Source organism: Balaenoptera borealis (genome assembly GCF_965194805.1).
Source record: "Balaenoptera borealis genome assembly, chromosome: 11".
Classification (NCBI taxonomy): domain Eukaryota; kingdom Metazoa; phylum Chordata; class Mammalia; order Artiodactyla; family Balaenopteridae; genus Balaenoptera; species Balaenoptera borealis.
This window is the reverse complement of record NC_138868.1, coordinates 7,907,209-7,921,623: the sequence shown is the minus strand read 5'-3', so window position 1 is coordinate 7,921,623 and position 14,415 is coordinate 7,907,209. Positions and strand designations below refer to the sequence as shown.

At 46.3% G+C, this 14,415-nt stretch overlaps 1 pseudogene across 1 annotated transcript; it reads right to left on the bottom strand.

The window, feature by feature from the left end:
- Window positions 1–10,670: 10,670 nt before the first annotated feature.
- Window positions 10,671–13,034, bottom strand: LOC309606666 (S-phase kinase-associated protein 1 pseudogene; annotated as a pseudogene). The gene has a single exon. The product of its transcript is annotated as an S-phase kinase-associated protein 1 pseudogene (transcript).
- Between the last annotated feature and the right edge of the window lie 1,381 nt (window positions 13,035–14,415).

The window sequence follows — 14,415 nt, the reverse complement described above, 5'->3', positions numbered from 1 at the left end:
AAAGAGGCTTTCTATCCTCCTGGTATAGGGAGGCTACCTTCATATGGGAGATTTATTTCTTGCTTTCAGGGGGAAAGTGGCGGGGTGGGGGTCAGAGTGGTTTTTGTTATCATTTTTCCCCACTGGCTGTTTCTCAAGTAACTTTAATTCAAAATAATCAATAAGCCATGTGGTATATCTTGGGGCAGCCTGCTCTAAGCCCCAACAAGACAAAAGAAAAATCAAGCGCTTGGTGTTCCATCATGGCTTTGCCAAGGTTCATGTGAGCCTGGGGAAGGCTTGCTGCTGCGTGAGCCCCGTGAGAAGCCGTCACCGAGGGTCCCAGCCCAGGCAAACCCGCCCCCCATCCAAAGCTGCAAAATGCTCAGTGCTCCAAATAGGTGAAAGCTGATGGAGGCGAGGAGCGCCCAAGTGCAGACGCAGTTGAGCCTCATTATTCGCGGATTCCGTATTTGTAAATCCACCTACTTGCTAAGATTTATTTGTAACCCCAAATCAATATTTGCCGCGCTTTCCCAGTCATTTGTGGATACGCGTAGAGCAGCGAGAACTTCTGAGCTGCCTGAAGTGCACATTCCCAGCTGAGGCCCAACAGGGTGACCTCTGACTTCTGGCTTCAGCCCTCATGCTGTAAACAGGTGTCCTTTTCAACGTCTATGTACTGCCACGTTTTTTGCACCTTTGTGCTTTTTCTTGGTGATTTTATTGTTTAAAATGGCCCCGAGAGTAGCGCTGAAATGCTGTCTACTGCTTCCAAACACGAAAAGACTGGGATGTGACTTAGGGAGAAAACATTTGTGTTAGGGAAGCTTCAAACATATGCTGTGGGCTGTGAGTTCAATATTAATGAGTCAACAAAGTATATTAAGTAAGGTGTTTTTGAACAGAAACACGCATAAAACAAGGTTATGTAGTGATGGGTTGACAAAACGTCAGGACCAGCGGCTCGCAAGTCTTCCTAACCGTGCATTTTCCCTACAGGCAATGGTTGGGTTTTGATAATTCAGTTTGTGGTGATTTTATAGAACATAACTACCTTGAATAATGAGAATCAACTGTAATCTGAAATTCCTAAGAGATTTAGGAATGTGTTTAAGGTTTCTCTGCCTTGTGGAAAATAGATATAAGCTCCATTTTGTGTGTGTGTGTGTGTTTTTTGTTCCCCGACCAGGGATGGGACCTGCACCCCCTGCATTGGAAGCGTGGAGTATTAACCACTGGACCACCAGGGAAGTCCCTAAGCTCCATTTCATAGATGAGGCCACAGGCTCAGAGATATTAAGCAGCTTACCCAGGGCCACATGGCTGGTTATAGGCTGAGCTGAGACTTGAACCCAGATCTTTCTGATTCTAAAACCTGTGCCACCCTTTTCAAATGTTCCCACAGACGCATCCTCAACACAGAAGAGTAATGTGCATTTCCCGGAACACGGAGAAGGAGCTGGAAATGACCCTCCCAAGTGTAAAATTACTTGAAAGTCTCCTGTTTTACCGGAAAAATTCTTTTTAAAAAAAAATTTATTTATTTATTTATTTTTTGGCTGGTTGGGTCTTTGTTGCTGCGGACGGGCTTTCTCTAGTTGCGGCGAGCGGGGCTACTCTTCGTTGCGGTGTGCGGGCTTTTCATTGCGGTGGCTTCTCTTGTTGCGGAGCACGGGCTCTAGGTGTGCTGGCTTCAGTAGTTGTGGCTCACGGGCTTAGTTGCTCCGCGGCATGTGGGATCTTCCTGGACCAGGGCTCGAACCCGTGTCCCCTGCACTGGCAGGCGGATTCTTAACCACTGCGCCACCAGGGAAGCCCCTACCAGAAAAATTCTTATGCATTGTTCGTGCTGCTCCAGAAACTTTCTGCTTTTGTTTTACGATAAAAATGTAATATGACTACTTGAATGTTTTCACCCCAGCGAACTAGGCACACTCATCGGGGTGTCAGACACTTTCCTCCAGGGCAGGGGCTTGATGAGTCTTCTCACCCCTGGGTCCCCTGGGCCCAGCGAGTAGAGGATGAAGAAACAAAGACAGAGAATGACTCACTGCCAGATGCCAAGGTGGGGCAGGGAGCGGACCTGCAGGGTTGGAAACTCACTTCCCCTTGGCGGAGTGCTCAGGAAAAGCCCAGCTTTGGCCACTTTCCTAGAATCCTTCAGTCTTGGTCTCCCGGACACTCGCGCCTCTGCCATGATTGACCACTTGGGGGCGCTCCACACAAGAGAGAGCCACGTTCCCGTTGGGTTTGTTTCCAGTGGGGTCTGCACCCTGCTCTGTGGCCCACCATGGTTGCCATGGATACTCGTGGCCACCAGCCAGAGTAGGGTCTCAGGGCTGAAGGGCTTTGCAGGTTTTAGGACTTCAGTTCAGCTTCAGCCATTTAGGAGACTTCCGTTAATAAACACAGCCCCGGAAGGAACCACCGATGTCAAGGGGAAGAACTGACGGAGCTCTTTCCCGGCACGACCTCAACGAGATGGCCCGACAACCTCCTGGTGTCCACTGGGGTTGGCTGCCCTTCCTCGGGGGTTCCATGGATGCACCCCAAGGTTTCTCCCAAGCTGTAGGGGCCAAATCCCTATTCTCAGTGACTCAGAGTGAGTCTGTGGCCCTGCAGGTTTTAGGGTCACGGAGAAGTATCCTCTGTCCCTCGTCCTTTCCTGTCACCTCAACTTGGCACTTTGATGCTGGAGTCTTACTTCCCCCCTCACACTGACCAGTATTGGATACTGGGGCATCTGATAAACACATCCAGAGACCCGTGTGTTTTCAAAAATGATGGTTACATTTCTGCTTAACGACCAAGGCCCATGATGGGTGTTGCATTCTTTGATCATCTCCTGGAAACTACACGCACACACACACACACACACACACTATTGCCCACATGCACGAACATACACACACTCTCACACTCATGTTGTTCAAATCCACGGGGCCTCAGTTCCTGTGATTCCTCTGACTGGTCTGTTCCGTTTTCTAAAACCATCTATATTCTGATTAGTAACAGCTGTGTAGCAATTTGTGTAAATTTAGTAATTTGTGGCTCTGAGGGAATCCTGCGAGGGATCTTATTGAAAAATACATGTTCAGGATCCCGCCTGCGTCCTGCTGAATACGATCCTCTGTGTGTCTTTCTGGAGAAGGGCTGTGAGCGCCCCCGGCATCCCCTCTCCGCCACCATCCATGTGTCTGACTTGCTTGGGCCACTCTGCACCCTTGTGTGTTCCTATCCACCCCCTCCTGCATCCACCCTCCACCCTGCAGCCACAGCCATTTTTAAGGAAATACCTTCTGATCACATTGCCTTGTTCAGTGGCTTCTCTGTGCCCCAAGGATGCAGGCAACTATCTGGACCGTCCTCAAGCCCTGCACCAAGTGGTCTGCCCACCCCTCCCTCCATCAACGGCACTTTTCACTTTCCACCTTTGTTAATTTCCTCTCTCAGTTTCTTTTCTTTTCTTTTTTTTTTTTGACTGCCGCATGGCTTGCGGGATCTTAGTTCCATGACCAGGGATTGAACCCAGGACCCCGGCAGTAAAAGCCCAGAGTCCTAACCATTGGACTGCCAGGGAATTCCTCCTCTCTCGGTTTCTTTTCAGTGATTTTGTTTTCCTTTCCTAATTTATCATGATGAATATAAGATATTAATTCTTTTACTCTTCATCTTTCTACTTTTTTTATTTTTAACAATTATTTATTTATTTAATTTATTTTTGGCTGCACTGGGTCTTCATTGCTGCACGTGGGCTTTCTCTAGTTGAGGCGAGCGGGGGCTACTCTTCGTTGTGGTGTGTGGGTTTCTTATTGCAGAGGCGTCTCTTGTTGCGGATCGTGACCTTCAGTAGTTGTGGCACGTGGGCTCAGTAGTTGTGGCTCACGGGCTCTAGAGCGCAGCCTCAGTAGTTGTGGCTCATGGGCTTAGTTGCTCTGCAGCATGTGGGATCTTCCCGGAGCAGGGCTCGAACCCATGTCCCCTGCACCGTGCCACCAGGGAAGCCCCACCTTTCTACTTTAATAGCGAAAGCATTTAAAGTAATAAACTTTCCTCCGAGTGTCATTTTTTTGAGGATTCATATAGATTTTGGGATGAAAAGTCCTCTTTTTCTTTGTTTTCATGAGAGCATGTCATTGGTTTTTTTTTTTTTTTTTTTTTTTTTGAGCTAAGTGTAAGCTAGGAACGTGTCTCAGTTTCAAAGTCGTGAACATTTTGGTTCATCTCTGTATTAATTTTTCCTAATTGTTGGATCATGTTTAGAAGATGTGGTCTTAAAGCCTCTAGTTTAAAAATATTCTCAAGGCTTTCTTGACGGACAAAAACAGAAACGTTCTATAGATGTGTTCTGTCACCATTCAGGTGACATAAAGTTCTAGATATATTTCTACTAAATGAAGATTTTTATTGTATTTATTGTATATAATGAAGTTTCCCACTATACTTGCATATATGTGTATATACGTGTATGAATATATACTAATGTATGGGTCTGTATATGTGTACATACATATATCTCTCTCTCAAGGTCTCCTACCATTTCTAATAGTTTTTGTTTGTATTTAGCTGCTATGCTGTTTTCTTTCATTTTGGGCCACGGTGTGTGGCTTGCTTCCAGGGATATTAGTTCCCCGACCAGGGATGGAACCCAGGCCACGGCAGTGAAAACGCCAAGTCCTAACCACTGGACTGCCGGGAAATTCCCGATGCTGTTTTCTGACACAGGTTTACAATGATTTCATTGTCTTCATAAATGGTAACTTTTATCATTACATAATGTCCCTTTTTTTCTAGTTAGTGTTTTTAACCTAAATCCCACCTTCTCTCATATTAATAGCACCATTTGTTTTTGCTTTCTGTTTCCATCTGCTTGGATTTATCGTGCGCATCTTATTTGGGGTTTTCTGTGGTCTTACTTTCCCCCTCCTCCTCTTTCTTCCCTTCTTTTGGATTAATTTTTGCCTTCCCCCTTTTTCTCATTATTTGTTTATTCTTTTTGTGGTAACCCTGGACTTTTCACATGTATTCTTATAACAGAATCTAAATTTAATAATCATCCCACTCTCCTGAATAATAAAGGACCTCAGAATGTTTTAACTCCTAACATAACCCATCCAACTTATGCACTATTATTGTCTGGTCTTTTAACCTCTAAAATTAGACATTATTATTATTGTTTCATAGTCAATATTTGGATTTGCCCACATAATTAACAATTTCTTTGCTCATCATTCCTTCTTATTTGTTAATGCTAAAGATAATTTTAATTTTGAAATGATTTTGTACTTATAGAAAATTGTAAGAATAGTACAAATAGCTTTTTCCCCCCCGCTGAACCATTCAAGAGTACATTGCCAATCTGATGCCCCATGATCTCAGATAGTTTATAATGTATTACCTACAAACAAGGACATTCTCCTGCATAACCACAAGGCACCATCAGAATCAGGATGTTAAAACTCACATGTTATTGCCATCTAATCAACAGAACCCCCCTTTCAAGCTTTGGCAATTTCCCAGTAACGTCCTTTACAGCCATAGGATCCAGTCCAGGATCACAAATACAACTAAATACAACAAAATAAGTTGTATTTAGTTGTCTGGTCTGTTAAGTCTCCTTCAATCTGTGACAGTTTCTCAGTCGTTCCTTTTTTTTTTTTTTAATTTTATTTATTTATTTTTGGTTACATTGGGTCTTCGTTGCTGTGCGCGGGCTTTCTCTAGTTGCGGAGAGTGGGGGTTACTCTTCGTTGCAGTGTGTGGGCTTCTCATTATGGGGGCTTCTCTTGTTGCAGAGCACAGGCTCTAGGCACGTGGGCTTAAGTAGTTGTGGCTCGTGAGCTCAGTAGTTGTGGCTCACGGGCTCTAGAGCGCAGGCTCAGTAGTTGTGGCGCACGGGCTTAGTTGCTCCGCGGCATGTGGGATCTTCCCGGACCAGGGCTCGAACCCGTGTCCCCTGCATTGGCAGGCGAATTCTTAACCACTGCGCCACCAGGGAAGCCCTCTCAGTCTTTCCTTGATGTCCATAACCTTGACCCTTTCCAAGAGTAGAGGTCAGCTATTTTGTAGAATGTCCCTCCAGTCGGGTTTGTTTAATGTTTCCTTTTGATTAGACTCAGGTTATACATTTTTGGCTGGACTATCACAGACCTTGTGTTATATTTTCCTCTTTGTATCTGATCAGAGAGAACACAACTTGAATTTGTCCCATGACTGGTGATGTGACATTGTGACTTTGATCACTTGACTAATGTGGTATCTGCCAGGCGTCTCCACTGTAGAGGTACCATTTTCCCCTTTGTAATTATGTGCTTTGTGGGGAAGAACTCTGAGGCTCTGTAAGTATCCCTCCCTCTTCAAACTTTTACCCACCAGTTTTAGCATCTATTGATACTTCTAGGTTAAATGATTAATAACTATGATGGTTGTCAAACGATAATTTTTCTAATCCCATCATTCCTTCTACATTTATTAGTTGGCTTTGTTTATTTATTTATTTGGCTGTACTGGGTCTTAGTTGCGGCATGCATGTGGGATCTAGATCCCCAACCAGAGATCAAATCTGGGCCCCCTGCCCTGGGAGCGTGAAGTCTTAGCCACTGGACCACCAGGGAAGTCCCTATGAGTTGGCATTTTAGTGTAAATAGTTTTTTTTCTCCTCATTTATTTATTCATTCATTTTTAGCTGTATGTTTTTCTGTTTCATTCCATAGGTTCTAAACTGTTATTTTCATTATTTATTTTGATGTTCAGTTATCTCAGAGCCAGTGGGAGCCCCTCAGAGCTGGCTCCCCTGTCCTTTTGATTTATCCCCATCAACTTCTGAGCACATCCTTATTTTCTGGCATAAAAGATGTTATAGGCTCATCTTGTGCTTTTCATGCCTCTGTCTTGAAATTGGCCATTTCCCCAAGAAGCCCTGGTTCCTGTTAGGGGAGAAACTGAGCTCTGCGCGCTGGGCAGGCTGATCGCTATTGCTTCCAGGCCCTGTCGGTGGATGAAGCTAGGCAAGATATGCACGTATACACACATTTATATCTACACCCACTTCTGTATCTATCCGTAAGTATCGAAAACCATGATTTCACCTCTCCAATGATAACCTAACACACAGGGCTCCTGCCAGTTTTCTCCCTTTCAGTATTTGTAACCCCTTGTCTGACAGGGAGAAACCAGGCTTCCATTCTTCACCATATTTTGCTTAGTTGATCAATCTCTTCTCAGTAACCAATCTACCACTGTGTTGCCACATGCCGCCCAGAGGCTGGCACTGTGGCCCTGGCAGCGACACATGCTGACGGACACAGGTGTGCTGTATTGGTGATGCAAGTATCAAAAGCGCTGTTACTGTCGCTGCTGACATGGGCTCCCAAACTGGTGACCAACTCTCAGTAAAATCGGAACTCGACAAAGTACAGTTTCCCAGCATTTCACATGAGAGTTGCAGTCCTGAAAAATCAAGTGTTTAGTAAAAAAACCCAAAAAACCATATAAAATGATTCTGGGTTTTAGGTGCTAAATAATTATAAACGGGGTCTTGTAATAAAAATTAATTTTGAAATTATAATTCTGTAACATTTAAAAACCACGGTACATTTATAATGATTTTAAAAGATTGAAAATCCAATCCAGGGACATTTGGAAGTCTTGCAGGATGGGGTGGAGGAGATTCTTGCCCATCTCAGAAGCCCACCCAGTCACTGTGACACATGCAAAGTGCCTCCCTGAGCTCCCTGTCCCCCATGTTTCCGGTTCTGCCGAGAACTGGGTTTAGAGCTGGGTTTAGAGCACGAGCTGGGCCGGCACTGTGAGTGGTACCAGCTTTTCCGACTGCCTGCGGGTCTTGCCACCTCTGTGGGGCTTTTATAAGGCTGTGGCTTGTGTTGTGGAGCAAAGTGGGTCACGGTCTTGGAAAGAACAGTGCTCGTTGGGCTTCTCTTCAAACAGGCACTTGGGATGGCTTTGGCAGGTCTGGCGACGCGGGAACCTCAGCCTCTGTGTTACCAAGCCCAAGCTTGTACTTCTCGCCGCACGATAGGCCAATAAATTGAGAGACGAGTTGCTGGGGCAAGGAATAGGGACTTTATTCGGAAAGCCAGCAGACCGAGAAGATGGTGGACTACTGTCCCAAAGAACCATATTCCCCAAGTTAGAATTCAGGCTTCTTTTATACTAAAAGGGACAGGGGTAAAGCCCTGGTTCCAGCCAGACTCCAAAGGGGATGCATTAATTTCTTCCTTCCTGCAGCCACTCACAGGTGGTCCTGGTCAGGATGTTTCCTATGAACTAAACAAAGGTATTTTAGCTTAACACTGGTTACCTGGGAGGCAGGGATCTCAGAGATGGGCCATTATGTATAATTTAAGCTTATAGGCAACATCCCTTTAGTGATAAACTTGTAATAGAATACACAGTTTCTTCCCTATTACCCCAGCTCACTAGAGCAGGATGTGGAACAGAGAAAGGCTGGGAAGGGCCTGATTAAAGGCAGGAAGAGGCACTTCCTCACCTTCCCCAGTGAGAGAAGATGCCCATGACCACTCATTCATAAAACACCTCCAGAGCTGTGCCTGCCGTGGCCCAGAGTGTGCGGTGGGCCAGATGTCGGAGTCCTGCCCCCTAGAGTGGGCAGCCTGGCTATGTGTGGGGTGTGGAGACAGACAATAAACAAGAAAACAAGTAAACCTATGCATATCAACCATCATGGTGATACTGGAAAAGCTTTATCAAAGGTCCATGTTCTTGTTCAACTTGTCCAAAAAGAATCTGTGTGAGAAACACAAAGGGAAAAAAAAAAACACTCAGGCTGAGACGCAAAGAGAACAAAGAAGCAGTTCATTGAGGCAAAGGCAAAAGGACACAGAGAAGACTGTGGGCATCCTCAGGAGTGAGGGGCACCCTGCAGGGTTTTTCATCTTATTTTTAGCCCTTTGAACGGGTTGGGGTCTTTTTGATTAGGGGTGGAATATTCATTGTGGGGAGGGTTGAGGTGTGGCCTAGATTGCACCAGGTTGCATCAGCCCCAGGTCTTGCACATCTGTCTCCTGTAGCCACCTTACTTGTGCTTTAAGAGCTGTCTTCCCTTACTAGTTGAGTGCCACACGTGGAAGGTCGTACAGGGTCATCAGCAACCTGTGCCTTTCTATTCTGCATGTTCCATGGTTTTCATGTCAGAGTTTCTTGTTCAGATGCTATAAAGTTTCTGTCTTAGATGCCATTTCTCCACATGTCATGGCCTTATGAAGTGCAAAACAAGGATGTGGCTCTGCCTTCTGCCTTCTGCCTGTACATGAAGAGACTGTCCTTGGGCTCAGCCCTGCCTTTCCTGCCTCAACGCGAAAGAAAAAGTGCGGGCCCTGAGAGGATAAAACAGAAGGATTCAGGGGCCACTTAGAGCTGAGGAGGGAAGGATGGGGAGGTGCCTGAATGAAGGTCTATTCTCTCCTCAGGGTTATTTCTCAGGGGTGGGCAGGGCCAAGGGCGTTGAGGGGCCCAAGCCGCCCTTGTCCCTGAGGCTGTGTGGGTCTCCTGCCAACACTGGCAGTGACGTAATATTCAGTGGGAGCCTAAAGGTACTAAAAGTCTTTGCACAAAGAGGAAAGCGTTGGGAGTATAGTGGGAATAGGGTGGGGATCTGGGCTGGAGAGGCTCAGAACGCAGAGGATGGGAAGCGCAGGTTGGTTAATAAGCAAAGGTATTCTGAAATTCCAGCAAAATACAGCATTCTTGGAGAGAAGTCCCCTTAGGTGCCAAACCATCATGGAGATACACCAGAGAAGACAGGAACAATTTAAACAACTTCTCAACTTTTTTTTTTTTTAATTTATTTTTGGCTGCGTTGGGTCTTTGTTGCTGCACGTGGGCTTTCTCTAGTTGCGGCGAGCGGCGGCTACTCTTGGTTGCGGTGCGCGGGCTTCTCATTGCGGTGGCTTCTCTTGCTGCAGAGCACGGGCTCTAAGTGCACGGGCTTCAGTAGTTGTGGCACGCGGGCTCAGTAGTTGTGGCGCACGGGCTTAGTTGCTCCACAGCATGTGGGATCTTCCCGGACCAGGGCTCAAACCCGTATCCCCTGCGTTGGCAGGTGGATTCTTAACCACTGCGCCACCAGGGAAGCCCCAACTTCCCAACTTTTAACTTAGATCCAAATTCAATGACCTCATTCAAATATAGGCCAAATCCCATCAAATCTGACCTCCCTCCCCCCCTCCCCTGCTACCCCCCCCTGCTACCCCCCCCTGCTACCCCCCCCCCCAGCAGTCAAGGGATAAATCACAAAATGGTGCGAGGCAGGGAGCAGCCTCTGATTGGTGGACTCGGGTCATGTGGTCCTTGACGGCTGATCCCATAGACTGAGGGTCCAAAATGGCACCCAGAGCCTGCCTGTGGGTTGGGGGAGGGAAGCAGGATCCTGAGGAATCAAGAAGGCTGCACCACAATGTCTTTTTTTTTTTTTTTAAATTTAACTTCTAATATTAAGTGAAGAGAAACATTTAAATACACAAAAAGCAAACCATTTACTACCTACTATGTAACTTACTTTTTATCGAAAGTATCTTGCGTTCGTGACTGCTTTCTGGGTAACGCCATACATTTTAACATTAAAGGTTAAATTATTTTTTACATGCAAGTAGTGTTTATGGTTTTCCCCACATAGGATTACTGATTATAAAAAGATGACACACCACATAGGTTAAGTGTCTCTTTTAATAGAAAAGCCAGCAAACTGTCTAATTCTGTTTCCTCCCAAACCACAAACTGAGTAGTAAATGAGCCTCTAGCCAACATATTCAAAGCTGAGAGGGTTAAAAATGCAAAAACAAGTCCTCAGATCCAGTTAACGGAGCCCTGCTACATACAGGCTAATCAATACCAGTGGAGTCCAGGAAGCTGGAAGACATTCTGATAACCCCACTCTGATAACATTTACCTCAATTAGCCTTTTTCCAGTTTCCAACTCATGAATAAAGATAATACGTTGTTAATTCTATTTCAGAAAAATTTTTGCAAGTTGTTTTATTTACAATGCCAACTTTTAAAAGTCACTAAACTAAACTGGACAATAAACTAGGCATAAATTGCTTTACAAAAAGAGGGAAAGCCCAAAATGCCACTTTCTATAGAGAACCCACAGTTCAATTTTATTCAGAGCCAAGAAAAAAGAACTTTTGATCATACTAGAAGAAACTGAGCCATAAGTTTGGAATCTGTACTGAAACTACACATGCAATGAGGACAACATTCTGCTAATACAACTGATTTGCTGCTGCATTTGTGGACCGTTTTTCTAATATTAACAATTATAAACAAAGCAGTGCAACTAGTATTTGGAACAATCCTTACCAGTGTTACAGCATCAGACACAATATTTCACTTCTCCTCACACCACTGGTTCTCTTTGCGTACCTGGGCTTCCCCTTCTTCAGTAAAATCATTTTTGATATTGAATGTCTTTCAGATCTCCTCAGGAGTTTCCCCCATGATCATATTGGCAACAGTCTTGCAGGTAACATCAAGCAAACCTTTGATGTCTAAGTAGTTTGCTGCCAGTATAAGCTCAAAAAGTGCTCCTTGGTCAACTTTCAGGAATTCTTGATCCCAAGCAGGAATATCATCTGTTCGCTTTTCTTTGTTCTCATCGTCCTCAGGAGGAGGATCAACCTTGTGGTGGGTGCACCGCTGAGTGACCTTTTTTTAATATTGCTGCATTAACATTTGGCAAGGGGACTGGATCATCTCCTTCATCAACCATTCCCAAATCTTCCAACGTGGTCTTAATCGTCACAGATTGTTTCGCAATTTCAACATCAACTTCAAATATCTCTCCATCAGAACTCTGCAGCTTAATTGAAGGCATGGTGTTAGGATTCAAGGAGATGGCTGGCGAGAGGCTGATGAGAGCAGGGCGGCATCTGCAAAAAGAAAGACAGAAAAGCGGAGAACAAGGCCAACCCACCACGTTGTCTTAACGCCTCAAGTGTCCCAGATGGTAGATTCTTGAGCGGGCTAAAGGGAAGATGTCTAAGGACGGTGTAAATTTTGCTCCTTCCTTCCCCACAACTCTAGAGCTTTCTTTATTGTAAAAAAATTTCCTTTTCCAAGCTTTCAAAACTTTTGAAATGTATGATTTTAAAATCAGGTTTTAAAATGCCCATTAAAGAAATTGGAAAATATACAAAAAGGTAAAACATTAAGTATGCATTTGTTTCCATTTTATCATGTGTTTATAGACCGGAGTATAGACTCTGTAATCGTATCTCCTACCGCTCCCCACGACTTCATCCCTTCCTCCCTGTCTCCTTGCTCTTCATCAGCACCGTCTCCTACCCTGAGACCTCTGCATTGCTCTTCCCTCTGCCACGAATGCATTTCCCAGACATCTGCGTGCCTTCCTCCCTCACCTCTAAGTCTTTGCTCACACACCGCCTTTGTGCTGATGCCTGCCTTGACCACCCTACTTAAAATTGCGTTCTGACCACCCTAATCCCCATTGCAGCGCTCTGCTTTGTCTTTCTTCTGTAGTGCCCCTCATCCTCAGCATACTAGCTCATTTCTTTATTTATTGTAATTCTTGTTTACTCTCTGTCTCCCCCTGCTAGACTGTAAGCTCCAAGAGGGCAGGGATCTTTACTGTTTTCTTCATGGGTGCATCCCCAGCATCTAGAACAGTGCCTGTCACATAGCAGGTGCTTAATAGATTTTTGCTTGATGAATTAATGAAAACTGGCTTATGTTTATTGAGTACTTACTCTAAGCCAGGCACCGTGCCAAGTACTTTACATCCTTCCAACACCTCTTGAAGAAAGTTTTAATAAACTCATTTTACAAACAAGCAACCCTAGGCACAGAGAGGGTAAGCAACTTGCCTGAGAACACACAGCTAGTAAATGGCAGTGTCAGGGCAATTCATCCCTGCCCTGGCTGGTGTGTGTGTGTGTGTGTGTGTGTGTGTGTGTGTGTGTGTGTATGTGTATGTGAGAGAGAGAGAGAGAGAGGGCACAGTACCAGAGGAACCCAAACAGACCATCCTGGCTGATCTGAGAGGAGAGTGATGGCTTTCCTCAGGCAGTGACATGATTTGGGCAGAGAATGTGGGGGGGGGGAGGGGACAAGAGAGAACTCAGGAAGAGCAGCTCGGAGGTTGCCGTACTTGTTTAGCTGAGAGCTGATGGTTCCCTGCATTAGGGGGTGGCCAGGGAGATGGGGAGAAGTGGTAGAGGTGGACCACAGAATTTGGTAATAGACTGAATGAAGGGTGTTTAGATCGGGTTCTCGCAGATCGTGAGATGGGGCTCACGTGCAAAAGACTGACTGAGGAAGCGCTACCAGGAGAAGCTAGAGGGAGAGCGGGGAAAGCAGGATAAGGAAGATGAAGCCAACAGAGGTGCAATCACAGGGATATTCAGTTAAAAGTGGCTCCAGGAGCTGGAGAAAATGGCAGACCCAGCCCAGGAAGAAAGCCCGCAGTGGCTGGGGGAGGGGCACACAACCAGGAAAGAGGGCCTGAGGGGATCAGGTGAGCAAGGACAGCGTTCGCTGCAAGGGGGGAGAGGAAAAGGTGGACTCGAGGGTGGCCCCCAGGTTACCTGCATCCAGGTGCTGCTGCTGCCGTTACTGAGATGGAGGAAGACCAGGGAGGATGGAGGACGGGACCTGCTAAGTTTGAGAGGCGCATTATACAGCCCAGTGCCAACGTCAAGTAGACAGTTGGTGTGAGTTTGGCGCCTGGGTTGGAGATACACATCTGGGAGCCATCAGGGCATAGCTGGTGTCTGAAGCCATGGGACCATCCGGAGGTGACTGGTCAGATGCAATTACAGTGCATCTTTTACTTAAGGACCCCACTTAACCTCTCCGCCCTTCCCCTCGGTCTGGTCTGGCCACACCACTTCTCCCAGAATGCCCCACACTCCATCCTGCCACAGGGCATTGGCACATGCTGCTCCTTCTGCTGGGATCCTCTTGCCTGCCTCCCTCACTTACTTGATTTCTACTCATGCTGAAACCCTTGGCTCCGGCATGGCTTCCTTGGGGGGCTGTCTCTGACCTCTGCGGCCACATCAAAGCCCCCTGTATACCCTGTCCTGTGAGCTTGTACCCTCTTTGGGAACAGCGGCCACAGTTGTCAGTTTACACCCGTTTATGTGATTTGGTGGGTTTTGTCCACCATTGGCCCCTCCGCCCTTTTCCTCTGTGCCTGATGGGGAAACGAGATCCCACAGCCCCGCTCTCACGGTGCTGTTCCTGTCACAGAAGCTTGTGCATTGGTCCCCAAAGCTCCCCAGTGAAGCCCAGGGGCCTTAGCCAGGGATTGGGCCCCCTGCTTCCAGCCTGCCATTTGTCCAGCTTCATCCCTCGCTCAGATGTTCTCCGCCCTGAGCAGACTGCATGCCTTTCTGCCCAGATGCTGTGTGACCCAGTTAGCCGGCCTCCCTG